At 45.0% G+C, this 18,412-nt stretch overlaps 1 pseudogene; it reads right to left on the bottom strand.

Annotated features, from left to right (window-relative positions):
* Window positions 1-12,636: 12,636 nt before the first annotated feature.
* On the bottom strand, window positions 12,637-16,836 carry LOC127417272 (protein shisa-1-like; annotated as a pseudogene).
* Between the last annotated feature and the right edge of the window lie 1,576 nt (window positions 16,837-18,412).

Genomic DNA, 18,412 nt, shown 5'->3' with positions numbered 1-18,412 from the left:
TTTTTTTTTTTTTGTAATTAACATTTTTTATTGATTCAAAGAAAATAACACAACAGAGAAAAACACAACATATACACACCAAATCAACATTTAACTTTTAACCCTCATTAATATCCCTCCCCAACACCAACCCCACCCTACCCCAAAGAACACCCCTGTGGTCACATAAAATAATACACACACACACACACACAAACAATAAAATACAAAAATAAAAAATAAATAAAAAAATAAATAAAATATATAATAAACATGCATAATTAAACTAAACGTCTCTCTCCTCATCCCTTCCCCTAGAGTCCCCCAAAACCACCAAATACCTACCCCACTTCCTGAAAACAAGTCCTCCAGCCCCAGCCTTCCATCTATCATCTTCTCAAAAGCCGCCACCCTCCCCATCTCCGCACACCTCTCCGGAAATTGTGGTGCTCCGTCTGACTTCCAACCCCTTAAAATAATTTGTCTGCCAATCATCACGCCAGTCAGAACCCAATTTTTTATACATTTACCCCCAAATTTCAAACTTCCCCATTGCCCAAAATACAAAGTCTGGGGCAAAGTAAAATTTTAGTGCCCAGAATGTAACACAAATAATTCTGAAACTTTAACCAAAAATCTTGGATCTTAACACATCCCCAAAAAACATGGGTTGTGTCTCCAACTTCTGATTGGCATCGCCAGCAGGTGGGTGTGTCTTTAAGACCAAGCCTTTATAATCTAGAGGGGGTCCAATAAAATCTTTGTAAAATCTTAAATTGCATAAGGTGAACCCTTGCAACTCTAGATGCAGACTTGACATTTTTCAGAATCTTAGTCCACACTCCATCCTCCAATACCAAGTTAAAATCTTTCTCCCATAATCTCTTAATAGAAGTTAAAGCTCCATCCCCCAGACACTGAATCAGAAGGGAGTAATACACTGATGCCTCATGACCTTTCCCAAAAGCAGTAATCACCTCTCCCAAAGTATCTGCCGTTTTAGGGGTGTGTGTGCTACTCCCAAAAACAGTACAGAGCATGTGGCGCAGCTGTAAATACCTATAAAACTGAGATCTGGGAATCCCAAAATCTCCGGTTAGATTATACAGACCACATTCCCCATTACTGCAACAATCAAACCCCGAACTTCCCCCTGAACTAAACAAACAGAAAAAAGAAAAACGTGCACATTAACCCTGCACACGACAGCGCCAACCGGCGTCAATCCCTCTAAACTCAAAAGGTCCATGTGCGCCTACGAGACCCCCACGACAACTTTGCCATCGGATTGCTCAAGTCCGGTGTTTCTGCACAAATTTTGTGAGGCAAAATTACATAACAGAAAATACTTTTTAAAACAGACCCCAGCCAACAGGCAGAATAAAAACAAAGAATGTGTAGATTCATTCACAGAACTGTCTCAAAGGTGTGTTCCTCCATAAAACAGACTCCAGCTGATATACAGCCATTCAGTTTCCTTGGAAAGACAGACAGACAATTGTTCAGTGAGCTGGCTGTTTATGAGTTCAGCAGATGACGAAATCATTCTAATGTCCCGTTAAAATATTCCACAAAAACAAACTCCAGCCAACAGGAGGCATAAGCACAAAGAACGAACAGATTCATCCACAACTGTCCCGAAGGAGTGTTTTTACACAAAACAAGCTCCAGCCGCTAGGCGGAACCAGCACAAAAAGAAACAAAACAGGCATCCCAGTTCCTCGTATGATCAAGTGTGTATTGTGCGAGTCAAATTCACTCAGAGGCCGCGTAAAAAAAAATACAACATGACTTACTCAGTCCGTCAACTTTATAAAAGATGTCCTTTATGTGAGCATGTAGATATTTTGCGGCCATCCATTGTGTCCATTCTCAATCTGGCCAGGAATTTCAGTGTGAAAATGAGCTTCCGTCAATGGAAAAATTTCTTAAAGGAAGTGTCATTCTACAAAACAAACTTCAGGCGCTAGGCGGAGCCAACGCAAAAAGAAACAAAAAATGCCGCCCAGCTTCCTCAGACAATCGAGTGTATGTTCAGCGAGTCAAACCACTAATATAAGAAACATGAAATGGCTTACTCACTCCAATGTATTTATGAAGGAGAGTGCCTGTTTTGGACATGTAAATACTTTGCGACCATCCTTTGTTTCTATTCTCAGTTTGGATAATAAATGCAAAAGCGATTTATATATATATATATATATGTATGTATGTATGTATGTATGTATGTATATATATACATACACGTACATACATACATACACACACATAATAATCACACTAACTATATTACACTACTCTCTCCACACCCCACCCAAGAGCCCTCCAAAAACTCAAAATACCTGCCCCATTTCCAGATAAACAAATCTAAGCTACCCCTTCTTCCCGATGACACCAACTCATAAGCCACCACTCCGAATATGGGGGCGCACCAGCTGACCTCCAACCCCTCAAAATAACCTGCCTGGTGATCATCACACAGGTCAGAACCCAATTCTCTATATGACTATCCCCCACATCAATAACCACCCCATCGCCCAGAACACAAAATCTGGGGCAAAACGAAACCCGAGTGCTTACCACGTCAGACAAAAAATTCTGAACTTTCAACCAAAATTTCTGGATCTCAACACACCACCAAAAAACATGGGTCATGTCTCCATCCTCCGATTGGCATTGGCAGCAGGTGGGTGTGTCTTTAAGACCAAGCCTATACAATCTAGAGGGGGTCCAATAAAATCTATGCAAAATTTTGAATTGCATAAGATGCACCCTTGCATCTCTAGATGCAGACTTAATGTTTTTAAGAATCTTAGCACACACTCCCTCCTCCAATACCAAGTTGAAGTCTTTCTCCTTTCTCCCAGAAGTAAAAGCTCCGTCCCCCAGACTCTGAATTAACAGGGAGTAATACACTGATGCCTCATGACCTTTTCCAAAAGCAGTAATCACCTCTCCTAGAGTATCTGCTGCTTTAGGGGGGTGTGTGTGCTACTCCCAAAAACAGTACAAAGCAGGTGGCACAGTTGTAAATACCTATAAAACTGAGATCTGGGGATCCAAAAATGTTGAACCAGATTTTCAAACGATCTCAACACTCCATTCTCATTTAGATCACCGAGTGTAGTAACCCCCCTCCCAATCCACTCCAACCAGCAGAAAGGGGACTTACCGATACACAATCTTGGGTTCTGCCATATGCTCGAGGCAACATTTAAATAATGTCCGATTTAAACATTTTGGACACTTTTGTCCATACCGAGTGTACATGCGAAATAACGGGGTGTGACTTAACTTTCTTTGATTAATTTGATAGAGAGGCTTTGCAATGGCAAAATGGGGGCAAGAACTTCCTGTTCAATACCAAACCAGGGAGGGGCTCTCTCAGGTGGAAGAGACCAATGAGCCAAATGTCTGAGACTGAACGCATAGTAATAAAACAAAATCTTGGATAGGCCTAGCCCACCTTTGTCAATCGGCCTATGTAGCTTACTGAAATGCAATCTGGGACGCTTACTATTCCAAATGAAGGACTTCGCTATGCTATCAAATTGCTTGAAATAAGAGAGGGGGACATCTACAGGGAGAGATTGTAGCAGGTAGTTACATTTTGGAATACAATTCATTTTAATAACATTAACCTTCCCTATCATCGATAAATGTAATGAAGCCCACCTGACCACATCGCTCAAAAACCTTTTTATTAAAGGGTCAAAATTGGGGGGCCTGGGTAGCTCAGTGGAAAAATACGCTGTCTACCACTGCTGGAGTTCGCTAGCTCGCTAGCTCAAATCCCAGGGCATGCTGAGTGACTCCAGCCAGGTCTCTTAAGCAACCAAATTGGCCCAGTTGCAAGGGAGGATAGAGTCACATGGGGTAAACTCCTCGTGGTCGCTATAATGTGGTTCGTTCTCAGTGAGGCACGTGGTGAGTTCAGTGTGGTTGCCACGGTGGATGGCGTGAAGCCACAAGCACAAAGAATGAACAGATTCATCCACAACTGTCCCGAGGCAGTGTAATTCCACAAAACACGCTCCAGCCACTAGGCAGAACCAGCATGAAAAGAAACAAAACAAGCATCCCAGTTCCTCAGATGATCAAGAGTCAAATTCACTCGGAGGCCACATAAAAAAAACAAAACAAAAAAAAACACCATGACTTACTCAGCCCATCAACTTTATAAAAGATGTCCTTTATGTGAGTATGTAGATATTTTGCTGTTATCCATAGTGACAATTTTTAATCTGGCTGGGAACAAACTCCAGCCGCTAGGCGGAGCCAACGCAAAAAGAAACAAAAATAGCGCCCAGCTTCCTCAGACAATCGAGTTACTGAACAGCGAGTCTGTCCACTAATATAAGAAACATCAAATGGCTTACTCACGCCAATGTATTTATGAAGGAGAGTGCCAGTTTGGGACATGTAAATTGCTGCCGTCCTTGGTGTCTATTCTCAATTTGGCCGGAATTATCAGTGCAAAAGCGTTTCTTTGATGTAAGAGTTTCTTACATTCCTTGTACTGATCACGTTTCTCTCTTGTTGAATTCGCAAAGTCCGGGAACAAGAAAATATTGTGATTCTTCCAAGAAAGCTTTCCTTTGCTCCTCGCCTGGTGCAACACGATATCCTTATCAGATGATCTCAGAAATTTGGCCAGAATTGATCGGTGCATATCTCCCTCAGCAGATCTGCGAGCCGGGACTCTGTGAGCTCGCTCAATTTCCAGTTTATGGCCTGTTATGTCGAGAAGACTCAGAAAGAGCTCGTCCAGGAATTTCACCAAATCACTGCCTTCTTCATGCTCAGGAATTCCAACAATCCGTATATTGTTCCTTCGGCTCATATTTTCAAGAAATTCCGGTTTTTCCTAAATGTGTTCCAAGTCTGTGTGGCATGGGGGGGTGTGGTCATGTGTTGGTCTGCGGGAGAGGGAGAGCGGTAAGGCTCGTCACCTGGCTCATAACTATCTCTAACACCTGTCTCTCATTATAGTGATGGCGGAGGGAGACTTAAAAGGCACGCCAGAGCATCAGAGAGGGAGAGAGAGTGACCGACAAGAGACAGCCACGAATATTCTTAGTTATTATTTAATCTGTATCGACGGTTACCGTCGATTGTGTGTGTGTGTGTGTGTGAGAAACTGAGGATTAAAAGACTGACCTTGAACCTGCTTTGCTGTCTCCTGACTCCTCCATTTGCCTGAACTAAGAACTTGTTACAGTGGTGCCGAGAACCTGGCTTTGGAGGAGAGTGCCTTTATGGAGTCCTCACCACTGGGCGAAGTCTTTAAGACCCTCACCAGCATCCAGCAGTCGCAACACCATGCCCTCATGGAAGTATGCCGGGAGCAGGAACAACGGTTTCAAGTCCTGCTCCAGGCACAAGCGGAGGACCGGCAGGTGCTCCGGAGCTTGATCGCCAGGGAGGGGGCTGGTGCTGTGACCTCCTCGGAGCCTGTCCCACCGGTGGCCCTCACGAAAATGGAGCCAAACGACGATCTGGAGGCCTTCCTCGACCTCTTTGAGAAAACCGCGGAGGTTTGGAGGTGGCCTCCCGATCAGTGGGTGGCCCGCCTGTTGCCCCTGCTCTCCGGGGAGGCGCAGCTGGCGACACAACAACTCCCCGCCGCCAGCCTCCTGGATTACAATCACGTGAAGAAGGCCATCCAGCAATGGGTCGGTTGGACCCCGGAGCAGAGTCGGCAGCTCTTCTGCTCGTTTAGCTTCGGGAAGGACGGTCACCCATTCGCTTTTGCGCAGCAGCTCTGTGACGCCTGCCGGAAATGGCTGCTGGTGGGGGGAACCCGCGGCATCAGGGAAGTGGTCGAACTGGTGGTACTGGAGCAGTTAATTTCCCAACTTCCCCGAGGCTTGTCTGAGTGGGTCCAGTGCCACCGCCCAGCGTCGTTGGAGGGAGCCGTCCCGTTGGCAGAGGACTACATGGCGGCGTTCCCAGAAGGCGGCGAAGCAGGCTCTTTCTCTTCTCTCTCTTCTCTCTCTCCACCCCCTGTGCCTCATGTTCCCTCCCCTCCCCCCATTCTCCTCTCTCTCGCCAGTTCCGGCTCCGCGGAGGTGGGGAGGCCCACCCAGACCCCGCCCCCGGTCCAGAGGACCCTTCCCCTTGTCTGTCTCTCCTACCCCCCCATCTCCCTCCTCTATCCCCCCCAGGTTGGCGAGACTGCCCCCACGAGTGCGGAAGGAAGACCTGGGCCGGTCTGCTGGAGCTGCGGGGAAACCGGACACAACCAGGAGCGGTGTCCAATAATGCAGGTGGGAACACTGGTCCAGATCCCCGACGCTCCACAGGCTGCCACTGATCGGACAGGAGTGTATCGGATACTGGTAAGAGTAAAAGGGGATACACATCAAGCTTTGGTGGATACAGGTTGTTCTCAAACCTCGATCCACCAACGCTTGGTGCAAGGTGGGGCAATGGATAAAAATAAACTGGTGAGGGTGAGGTGTGTGCATGGTGACATTCACAAGTATCCAGTGGTTACCACTGAGATACGATTCAGAGGAAAAATGCTGCGGTTAATCCCCGCCTCACCCATCCACTAATTCTGGGAACCAATTGGTCCGGCTTTAAAAATTTATTGAGGGTAATGTGTGTGGATGGGTCCTGCAAAATAGTGGGGTGGGGTGTGACCTGCGATACAATGACTGGTGAGGCGGTGCCTGGGCCGTCAAAGTCAGCTCCGCATCGGGATGATGCAGACAGGGGAATTCCCGTTCTCAGGGGCTTCCCTGAGGGGGATTTCCCTGTGGAGCAGTCGCGTGATTAGTCCCTTAAGCACACCTTTGACCAAATGAAAGTAATTGATGGTCAACAGCTGCAGCCTGGTGTTGCGCTTACATACCCGTACTTTTCTATTATCAAAGAGCAGTTGTATCGAGTGATGCAGGACACACAAACCAAAGAGTATACAACTCAGCTGTTAGTACCAAAAAGCCATCGGGAAACCTTTTTCCAGGCGGCTCACTATAATCCAGTGGCTGGCCACTTAGGTCATGAAAAGTCATTGAACTGTATAATGGCCCATTTTTTTTTTTTTTGGCCAGGCATTCACGGGGATGTTCGCAAGTGGTGTGCGGCGTGCCGTGAATGTCAGTTGGTAAATCCACCGGCCACCCCAAAAGCGCCATTGCGCCCACTGCCACTGATCGAGATCCCCTCCGAGAGAATTGGCATGGATCTCATCAGGCCATTAGAACGGACTGCACGTGGCCATTGCTTTGTATTAGTTCTGGTGGACTATGCAACGCGATATCCGGAAGCAGTGCCTCTAAGCAACATCTCAGCACGTAGTGTTGGCACTCTTCAAAATTATCTCCCGAGTGGGTATTCCAAAGGAAATCCTCACTGATCAAGGCACAACATTCATGTCACGTACACTTCGCGAACTCTATGAATTATTAGGTATTAAGTCGATTCGCACCAGCATTTATCACCTGCAAACCGATGGGTTGGTCGAACGATTTAATAAGACCTTAAAAAATATGATTCGTAAGTTCGTACACGAAGATGCTAAAAACTGGGATAAGTGGCTCGAACCCCTGCTGTTTGCAGTACGAGAGGTCCCGCAAGCCTCCACTGGGTTTTCCCCGTTTAAGCTACTGTATGGGCACCAGCCCTGTGGCGTGCTTGACGTCATATGTGAAGCTTGGGAGGAAGGACCTTTGAATAGCAAAAAACAAATTCAACACAGGAGAATTTGCTCCAAGCGCAAGACTGTACGACAGGGGCACTCAACTACGGGAATTCGCACAGGGAGATAAAGTGCTTGTATTGCTGCCCACTTCGAGCTCCAAATTACTCGCCAAGTGGCAAGGAACCTTTGAGGTCACACGACGAGTTGGAGATCTTGATTATGAGGTTAGGCGAATGGATAGGAGAGGGGCACGTCAAATCTACCACCTCAACCTCCTCAAACCATGGAGGGAGGCGGTACCTGTAGCCTTGGCGACGGTAGTTCCGGAGAGGGCGGAACTCGGGCCAGAGGAATTTCCCAAATCAAGTTCATTCACCCCGGTCCCTTGCGGAGACCACCTCTCACTGTCGCAGCTTACAGAGATTGCCAGGTTGCAAGTGGAATTTGCGGATGTTTTTTCACCCCTACCCGGTCACACGAACCTCATAGAGCACCATATCGAGACCATCCCGGGGGTGGTGGTTCGTAGCCGCCCCTATCGTCTTCCTGAACACAAGAAAAAGATTGTTCAGGAAGAATTAGAGGCAATGCTCGAAATGGGCGTAATACAAGATTGGGCCAGCCCGGTAGTTCTGGTACCGAAGAGTGATGGCTCGGTCCGCTTCTGTGTCGACTACCGGAAAGTGAACGCGGTGTCCAAATTTGACGCTTATCCAACGAATTGACGAGTTACTCGATCGTTTGGGTGCGGCTCAATTTTACTCGACGCTGGACTTAACAAAGGGTTATTGGCAGATCCCTTTAACTCCAATGTCCCGAGAAAAGACGGCTTTTTCCACACCGTTTGGATTACACCAATTTGTGACTCTTCCATTCAGTTTGTCCAGAGCCCCGGCACATTTCAGCGCCTTATGGACAAGATCCTCAGACCTCACATGGCATATGCCGCCGCATATCTGGACGACATCATCATTTACAGTAATGATTGGCAGCGGCATATGCAACATCTGAGGGCTGTCCTGAGAATGCTCACAGCCAACCCGAAGAAGTGTGCAACTGGGCGGGTGGAAGTTAGGTATCTGGGGTTCCACTTGAGTCATAGGCAGGTGCGTCCACAGGTTGATTAAACTGCAGCTATCGCAGCCTGTCCGTCGCCCAAGACCAAAAAGGGGATAAGGCAATTTTTGGGGCTGGCTGGCTACTACCGAAGGTTTGTGCCTAGTTATTCTGATGTCACCAGCCCGCTGACTGACCTTACTAAAAAGGGGGCTCCCGATCCAGTCCAGTGGACAGAGTCATGCCAACAGGCCTTCCTTAAGGTAAAATCTGCATTGTGTGGGGGGCCGCTTTTACTTGCACCTGACTTCTCTCTCCCCTTTATTTTGCAGACTGATGCATCTGACAGGGGGCTGGGCGCGGTGCTCTCGCAGGAGGTGGGGGGAGGAATGGCCAGTGCTGTTTATTAGTCGCAAGCTCTCCTTCAGGGAGACAAAATATAGCACCATCGAGAAGGAGTGTCTTGCGATTAAGTGGGCTGTTCTGACCATCCGCTACTACCTGCTGGGATGGGCCTTTGCCCTCTGTTCTGATCACACTCCTCTGCAGTGGCTCCACCGCATGAAGGATACTAACACGTGGATCACCCGTTGGTATCTGGCTCTCTAGCCTTTTAACTTCAAGGTGATCCACAGACCAGGGGCGCAGATGGTTGTGGCTGACTTTCTCTCCAGGGATGGGGGGGGAGTGGGCAGGCCAGATGTTGCCCCGGCCTGAGTCAGCGGTGGGGACATGTGTTGGTCTGCGGGAGAGGGAGAGCGGTAAGGCTCATCACCTGGCTCATAACTATCTCTAACACCTGTCTCTCATTATAGTGATGGCGGAGGGAGACTTAAAAGGCACGCCAGAGCATCAGAGAGGGAGAGAGAGTGACTGACAAGTCCAGAGACGGCCACGAATATTCTTAGTTATTATTTAATCTGTATCGACGGTTACCGTCGATTGTGTGTGTGTGTGTGTGTGTGTGTGTGTGAGAAACTGAGGATTAAAAGACTGACCTTGAACCTGCTTTGCTGTCTCCTGACTCCTCCATTTGCCTGAACTAAGAACTTGTTACAGTCTATTTTGGACGCGGGAGGATTAACGGATAATTCCCTTTCCGTTGACTCCAGATAATCGATCCTTTTCTCAACATCCTATGTCTCTGCGGTAACGCGCTCAACAAGCCACGTGATAAGACGCGTGGATTGACGGTCTCAGACGCGGAGGCAACTTAGATTCATCCTCCGCCACCCAGATTGAGGCGAATCACTACGCCACCACGAGGACTTATCAGCACATTGGGAATTGGGCATTCCAAATTGAAAAAAAAAAAACAATGTTACAATGCAAGAATGAAAAAATATATATAGAGTATATATTTGCAAAATTTTATTTGCTTTTTCTTTTCTTTGATTTAGTGGTAAATACACTTAAAACATTTCAGTCTATTTTGTAGATTTCCACATTTCAATTGTATGACAAATTTCCATCAAACTGAATTGAGTAATCTTTAAATGGAGTACATAATCTGAATTTAAAATAAATGTGAAGTATATTGTTAAATTAATAAATCACATAAACTATAAATAAAACTTATTAAACAAAATGTACCTTTTAAACAACACAGATTGAAAAATGGTGAAGCAACTATGTATGCTTTAGCATTTATTGAACTAATTTTATGCTTGGCAATGTTAATCTTATTATGTGTGTTCTTGCATTGTATGTTTTGTGTGGATTTGTATCTCTTTGGATTCTTGATAAAATATGTTGACTTTGATTCAGCTTTGAGGAAATAACAGTAAAACACTAAGTGAATAGAATAAAAAGTGTACATGTGTATGTGTAAAAGAGGTAGTGTAAATGTGTTTGGTTGTATAGCTGTAATTATCTACAGTATGTGTCTTTTCCTCAGCTTCACTTTACATGTTTTTACATCATAACATGATTTGTGTTGAAACTCAGTTGGTTCGTCTGCAGCTCATTAATGAACTCATACGCATCTGCTTAAACTCCAGCTGGTCCATCCAGACCCTAATCTCTCTCACACACCCCTTTTTACCTGCACTAATCCCTCTCTCAGGGGTGTGAGGAGATCTGCATCTATTGTCCTTTACCCTCCTGCTGTTTCTCCAAACACGCCCAAAACTCTTCACATATGCACAAAACCTGTTCAGACACACACAAATAGCTGTAATGGCTGGAGAGCTTTACAATCACAATGTACTATAAAGAAAAACCAAAGATCTTGCAAAACAAAGAGGCACTTGCTGTTCTAGAGACTAAACATCACAAGACGTAGAGGACACAGCAAACTGCTGAATACAGTGTTCAGTATTTCTATGAAAAATACTGTTCATCTCAATAAATAAAACCAATATTGTATGGGTTTTTTAAATGATTTAGGGTCCTTTCAAACAATTTGTAAGGGGAGTTCAGTGGAAAGGAGGAGGTGAGAACCGGCTTGACAACTTAAATAACAATTTATTAACCAAAAAACACAAGCAAAACACACAACTAAAAACACACAGTACAGCTGCCTGCAATTCTCTCTCTCTCGAACTGTCGTCCCCGGCCGCCTTTATCCCTCGCGCGCCCCATCAGGCTGATTGGGGACCGGGTGTGTCTCATTCCAGCCCGGCCCCGCCCTCCTCGGCTCTACACTCCTCCCGGCGTTGCCCCAGGCCGGGGAGCCCCCAGCATGACGTTACATCCCCCCCACCCTCCGGGGGGGGGGCGTGCCTTATGCCCCGACTGCCGGCGGGTCCTCCCCGCCTTCCTCGACCTGGGAGGAGACAGGAGGGGAAAAAACAACAACACAAAATGGCGAGGGAAAGGCCAACACGGAGCGACAGAGAGAGAGAGAGGAGAGAGAGAAAAAGAAACTCACCGGTTCTCTGATGCGCCGTCGCGTGGTCCTCGATCACTACTCCACCCTCTCAGGCGGACTGCAGCCGCTCCTCCCCGGGCGGACCGGAGTCAGACCTCCGACCCCCAGCGGACAGAATGCCCCTCTGCGTTCCCGGCGTCCCATGGGGACTCTCCACCGCCCCTGGCAGCGGCCCTACCACTCCAGGTGGTCGGGGAGTCGCTTCCCTCCTCCCCCCGCGGATGGCGGTCTTCTCTCGACCCCTCCACGTTCCCGGGGGACAGCAGGGCGCTCCTCCGCCCCTGGCAGCGTCTCCCTCGCTCCAGGCGGTCGGGGAGTCCCGTCCCCACTCGCCTCACGGACGGCGGCCGTTCCCCGCGTCCGGGTGGTCGGGCTACTCCGTCCCCCGTCGGACGGCAGCGGCGCTCCCCTGGGTGGACGGCAGTGTCGAGGACCCTGCGACGGGAATCCCTCCTCCTTCCTGGGTTTCGGCACCAGTGTAAGGGGAGTTCAGTGGAAAGGAGGAGGTGAGAACCGGCTTGACAACTTAAATAACAATTTATTAACCAAAAAACACAAGCAAAACACACAACTAAAAACACACAGTACAGCTGCCTGCAATTCTCTCTCTCTCGAACTGTCGTCCCCGGCCGCCTTTATCCCTCGCGTGCCCCATCAGGCTGATTGGGGACCGGGTGTGTCTCATTCCAGCCCGGCCCTGCCCTCCTCGGCTCTACACAATTGAATCCTTAATATGACCCAGTTTCATGAACAATACTCAGACAGAGATTATTAATAAAGAATGATAAAAGAGACAAAAAAAAATGACTAAGAAAATACATTTATTCTCTAATCTGTTATAAATAACCCATTACAATCAGTGATTGCTGAGCAACCAATCAAACAATTGTTCACGCAAATACACTCCTATGAGAAGCAGTAATACCCCACGTCAATGTACCAACCAGGACCAACATGATGCCATAATGTCAGCACAGTTGATTATACACATACAGACCAACAATGGCTGTCTATTTTAAACACCTGAGTTCATGCAAGGCGGCAAAAACTGTTTGTATCCCTGAGACATATTGGAACATCAATTGGTGAGACTAGGATAGATGGGCTCTGTGTGCATAAGTGCCTGAGGAAAAGGCTTTCCATGCACCTGCACAAATGCAGTACAGCCATCTAGGAATGTGGGGGTCATCAGCATGCTGTGTTCTGTAGTGAGGGCATAGTTCATGTAGGGCTGATAGAAATGTGGTGCCCCCTGAGGGAGGGGAGGAACATACTGCTGTGACTGTGAGGTGGGAAATGTGTTTCCAACTGGCCCATAGAGGTTCATACTGAGCTCAGATTGTGGTTGGCGAGCGTTTGTCATGGAGGAGCCTGAAGTGGAGGTGCAGGACAGGGTGGAGCTGTCCACAGAAGGTCCTCCAGACTCCAACAGGCTGGTCTGAGCAGCGGACTGTCCAGTCGGCCGATCGCTCGCTTTGTGTTTGACACACTGACAGCAGCAGATGGACACAACTGATCCGACCAGAACGAATGAGATGAATGCGCTCACCACAATCACAAATGGGAGATAAGTTGGAATGAAAAGTTTAAAAAAAAATTAAGTATGAGCACAGATTGGGAATTATACAAGTGGCTTGAGCTTAAATATACTTGAATGGGATTGTTCCCCCAAAAACGAAGCTCCAAAATGCACATAAAGGCAGCATAAAAGTAATCCATATGACACCAGTGGTTACATCTATATCTTCTGAAGTGATATGATAGGTATGGTTGAGAAACAGATCAATATTTAAAACCTTTTTTACTATAAATTCCAGCCGCGGCCTGTGCATTTTAAGTTTAGGCCTTCAGTGCGATTCATGCCATTAAGAAAACACAGTATCACAATGAATACTTTCATTACGTGGCAGTCAACTAATAATACCAATTGACTTTTTTAAAACATGTCCATGCATGAAAGCCTAGGAGGTCTAATACCAAGAAAAAGCTCTCTAATAATATTTGCAATTTAAATTTTGCTTGCAATAAATTTTGTTTCGTCAGGGTACACGGTTACTTTTCAAAACTTGATCCGACACTGAATGTACAAGCAGCCTAATTTACACTTAGAAAACTCCTGATGTTGCTATAAGAATGCAAAAAGCACTTAACAATTTTCTTGAAGTGAAAATCAGTCCTCCTTTCCTGTTTAATTAATCAATCGCATGATCATGCATAACATCTTAGGTTTTTAAATCCATAAGGATCTCTTTCTCAACGGCAATACCAGCAGTGATGACAGCTGACTCGTCAGCAAGATCTCACTCTCTTCGCTTTCAAATTACGTACATCACTTAAAGCGTGATTGCGTCACTCAAGGCCAGCTAGAAGGCCTGGACTGGGACATATCCTAAAGACCACACCCACCAAGAACAAAAAAAATCAATCTGATTGATGACGAATCTGACAGTCTGACTTTAGCTGCCTATTCACTTACACAGTTGAGGGATTCTGTGGAAATTCTGAAGGCCTGACGGGGTGGAGCTCAGATTCATGCGCTGCTTCAGCTAAGGAGCATGGCTTCGGGCATGCGATTTGTGAAACAGTTGTCACACTTTGCTTGTAAGCATCAAGGAATAAATTCTGATTGGATAAACTTTTTGTTTTTTTGCTATTCATTTGTAGATGAATTAGAAGTGGAAAGCGATTGAAAATACATAGGCAAAAAGGTCAATGAGAATGAAAGGATGAAGAAATATTTATTTATTAGGCATGTTACACCAGCAGAGAAGGCTTTGCTGGCCCTGAGAAATCGCCACTGATAAATTCTCCTCCCTGTCCGGTAGGTGGCATTATGCACGAAGAATGTGAATTGCCAAAAATAAAAAAAGAAGAATGTGAAAGTGAAGACTGATAGTAAAAAAGGACTTAGATATTGAAATTTTTCTCACCCACACATCATATCTCTTCTGAAGACATGGATTTAACCAATGGAGTATTATGAATTACCTTTATGCTGCCTTTATGTCTTTTAGAAGCTTCAAAATTTTGGTCACCATTCACTTGCATTGTGAGGACCTTGAGAGCTGAAATATTCTTTTAAAAATCTTTGTTTGTGTTTAGCAGAAGAAAGATGTACACATCTGTGAAGGCATGAGGGTGAGTAAATGAGAGAATTTTCATTTTTGTTAACTATCCCTTTAAGTTCAGGAGATTCAATAAATCAGTCAATAGACATAATATAGGCTACAGTCATTAAAACGTTTGAACTATGAGACAGAGTCATGAAATGCTTTTACAATAGGGAGTCCACATTCATACTAGAAGGAATGTATAATCATTTAGTGCCCAAAGTTCTAGTACTCAAAGACACTAATGGGGTTTTCCACTGCACAGTATGGCTCGACTCTGCTCGCTTTTTGGGGGTTTTCCACTGTGGATAGTACCTGGTTTCCAAGCAAGCCGAGCCAATACTAAATGTGACGTCAAAACTCTGCAGATCACTGATTGGTCAGAGAGAATTGTCACTATCAGTGTCACTGGATTTGCGACACAGGACATCAACCCGCTAGTTTTAAAGTTAGGAACAGCGATAGCAGTATCATTTGTTCACGCAACTTTTGAATTGTAAAAAGAAATAGCTGTGCGCAAAACCACGCCGTGGTCAGTAAACGAGGTGCAGATGTTCTTCTCATTAGTAGCCGAGGAGAGGATCCAACGAGAGCTGGATGGGGCAATGCAAAACAAAAAAGTCTTTCAGGAAGTGTCTCAGCAGCTGTTGGCCGCACACGGCTACCACCGGACCTACCAACAGTGTAGGGAAAAGTTAAAAAAAAACTTAAAAGTGTCTACAGAACCATCAAGGACCACAGCAGCCGGAGTGGTTCGAACAGAAGAAAGTGGAAGTGATTCGAATAAATGGACGCTATCTATGGTAATAGAGGGAGCGTGCCCTGGACTCGGCCACGGCGTTGTTGGAGTCCACGATGGAGGATGGTACGTTTTGTTACGTTAACTCTATATTCTGCTTAAAAGCTTCACTTTATTTAGTTGACCAGCTACTGGAAAGCTTGCTTCTAAAACAACCAGGCCAATTTAACTGTTACCCTTGTGTAAAATCACCATGCAACAACTGCTTTATGCAGCACAATGAGCTAACAGCTAGCGGTCGTGCTATTGTTTATGGTCAGTAATGTTCTTGAGTTGTTGTTGCTAGTTTGTTTTGTGTCGCAGTAATTCATGCAATACAAGCAAATTGTACAAACTTTCCGTTTCAGTTTCAGATGTGTTTGTGTCACGTTTAAGATGATGTCACAGCAGTGGAGGCGGCGCAACTATGACGATCAGCCTATAATCCCACCCACATTGAGGCTGCACTAAACTGCAGTGGAAAAGCAAGCTCAGAAAAGTAAAGCGAGCAGAGTCGAGTCGAACCGTAACGTGCAGTGGAAAATTGCCATAATACTGGTCTTAGTATAATATTAGTAGCACACTGTAACTAAGCTATTTCTAACAGGTTTAACCCTTCAGATTAGATTTGTTGATGTAACTTATGTTTTAAAGTTGATTAGGTTATTTAACATTTAGTTTAGATGTAACACCTCAAGGATCTATTTCTACTTGATTTAACCATTAGAAATGACTTTCATTGGTGTAAATTAATTTGTCAAGTTGGTTTAGATGGATAAATAACATGTTTGAATTGAATAAAACCAAATAATCTAGATGTTACCACATACTTTATGACTTTTTTTCAATGTACACTGTAAAATAATAATATTTGAAGTAAAAATGTGCTTCACGTAGTAAAATCTAAATTAATAGATTTTATTCAGTTCAAACATGTTCTGCCTAAACCAACATGACAACTTCATGTACACCAACGAAAGTAATTTCTATGGGTTAAATCAAGCAGAGATAGATCCTTCAGGTAACAACTGCACATTTTAACCACCTTTTTCAGTGTACCAAACCTGATCAATTTCGCAATATAAAAATAACTATGTTTACCACTTTCTGATATCTTTCTCATGTCGTCGATATTCTCGGACTCGGAGCCAGTGTCGCATGTACTCTGATCAAGGCGCACCTCCGCGTAGGTACAGCAGTACCTAAGCGCGCAAGTCCCACAGCAGTAGCGTGCATCTTCGCCGTCAAAGCACTCCGGACACTGGAATTGAAGGAATTCGGAATTGAAGGAATTCGTCCAGCCGTTTCAATACTCCCCCGATACCGCAAAAGACAACGGGAGAACAACGGAGAGCAACAGGAACAGAGCGCAAGTCACGGAGTTAGACATAATTGTGTTTGTGTAAATCCTTTCAATGAAAGAAAATTGGTTTAGGTGTAGCTAGAGCCTGGTTTCTACTCGACATATGCAATAGCGCGAAGGAGCGCGCGGCAAAAATTACGTCATTGCAGAGTGGGCGGCCGTGCGCATTTTGTGCGTTAGACCTTATTTCGCGTGGCAGTGCACGTGGCATTTTTTTTGTAACTGAGTGCACGGCTCCGCATCCGAAAATGAATGACTTTGAGGCGACTCTGGCCGAACAGGTACGTCTGTACAGGCATCTCTATGATCCATCCATGCAGGACCATAGAGACAGCCAGATGGCACAGAATTCCTGGAAAGAAATTGCAGCCACGGTGGGGAAATAAGAAGCGATTTGCCGAAAAGTATGGAAAAATCTGAGCGACAAGTTTGTCAAACCAAGAAAAAAGTCCATGGAAGAAGTGGTGACCCAGGCGGATACAAGAACATTTCGCCAATTTTAAACGAACTTGGATGGCTGAGCCAGTTTGTAAAGCACCGGGAAACAGAATCGAATATGGAAGTTTAGGTGAGCAAAAAAAACTTTTGGTTTAATAACATTTCTCTGGACCCCACTCACCCTGCCCACTACCTTTTTGAACAGTTGCTTTCTGGCCGATGCTACAGAGCTCTGAGCACTAGGGTAGCACTAGCTGTGCGTAAGTTCTCACGTAAGTTGGGACGTAAAGTTCACACTAAGGGCTTAGTAACTACTAGTTAGTTTGTAACTAAGTCAGATCTTAATTTGGTTGCACCACCTGTTCTTAAGGCAAGACTTAACTAGTAGGTCAAGTAATGTAGTTGCATAATATGATGTTTACCTGTATTTATCCAATAAGCAGCCTTCAAATTTGTACACAGAAGTGTTAAAAAGCCGTGAATTTCAGTTTGATCTTGTTATGGTTGATGTTCAAACCTTGTTTACTCGTGTAACTGTCAGCTGTAATAAATTATATCCCCATTAAAATATGATACATAATGAAAGTAGATTTAATAAATAGTATATTTGTCCTGTGTAAATAATATATAGGCTAGGAACTGTATATAAAATAAATAGGGGGTGATAAATAAATACTAATACTACAGGCTGGGAAAATATACATTTATTAATTTTAATATCCTATATATATTTGGAATGTATTGAAACTTGACACTGGGCGACGCATCATGAAAACTACACCGTTAGAACAGTTTCATGCTGAAGAGTAATAAAAGTATAAAAAAATAAAAGTCTATCTCGTAAATGTAAACGAGAGTAAATGTCAACATCATACTGTATGTCGAAATGATTGATGTCTGTCACACAAAACATGAGCTCATTGATGTCATAAAATATCAGTCTGCTTTTTCATTCCATCAGTTACTCCTGGTCGGAGGCTGCCATAAATATTTAGTTTATACATAGGGTTACGTTCTACCTGAGTTTAATGGTGCAAGGCTCAAATATTTAGTAGTGCGTAAATTCTGACTAAATAAGTGCCCATTTACACCACAACTTGGCTAAGTTGTAACCTACTGTAGCTGGTGCAACCAGCCCCTGAACCGTCAGGCACAGGAACAGTTT

Source organism: Myxocyprinus asiaticus, chromosome 3 (assembly GCF_019703515.2).
Source record: "Myxocyprinus asiaticus isolate MX2 ecotype Aquarium Trade chromosome 3, UBuf_Myxa_2, whole genome shotgun sequence".
In the NCBI taxonomy this organism is placed as follows: domain Eukaryota; kingdom Metazoa; phylum Chordata; class Actinopteri; order Cypriniformes; family Catostomidae; genus Myxocyprinus; species Myxocyprinus asiaticus.
Note: the sequence above shows the minus strand (reverse complement) of the source record. Positions and strands in the feature narration are given on the sequence as shown.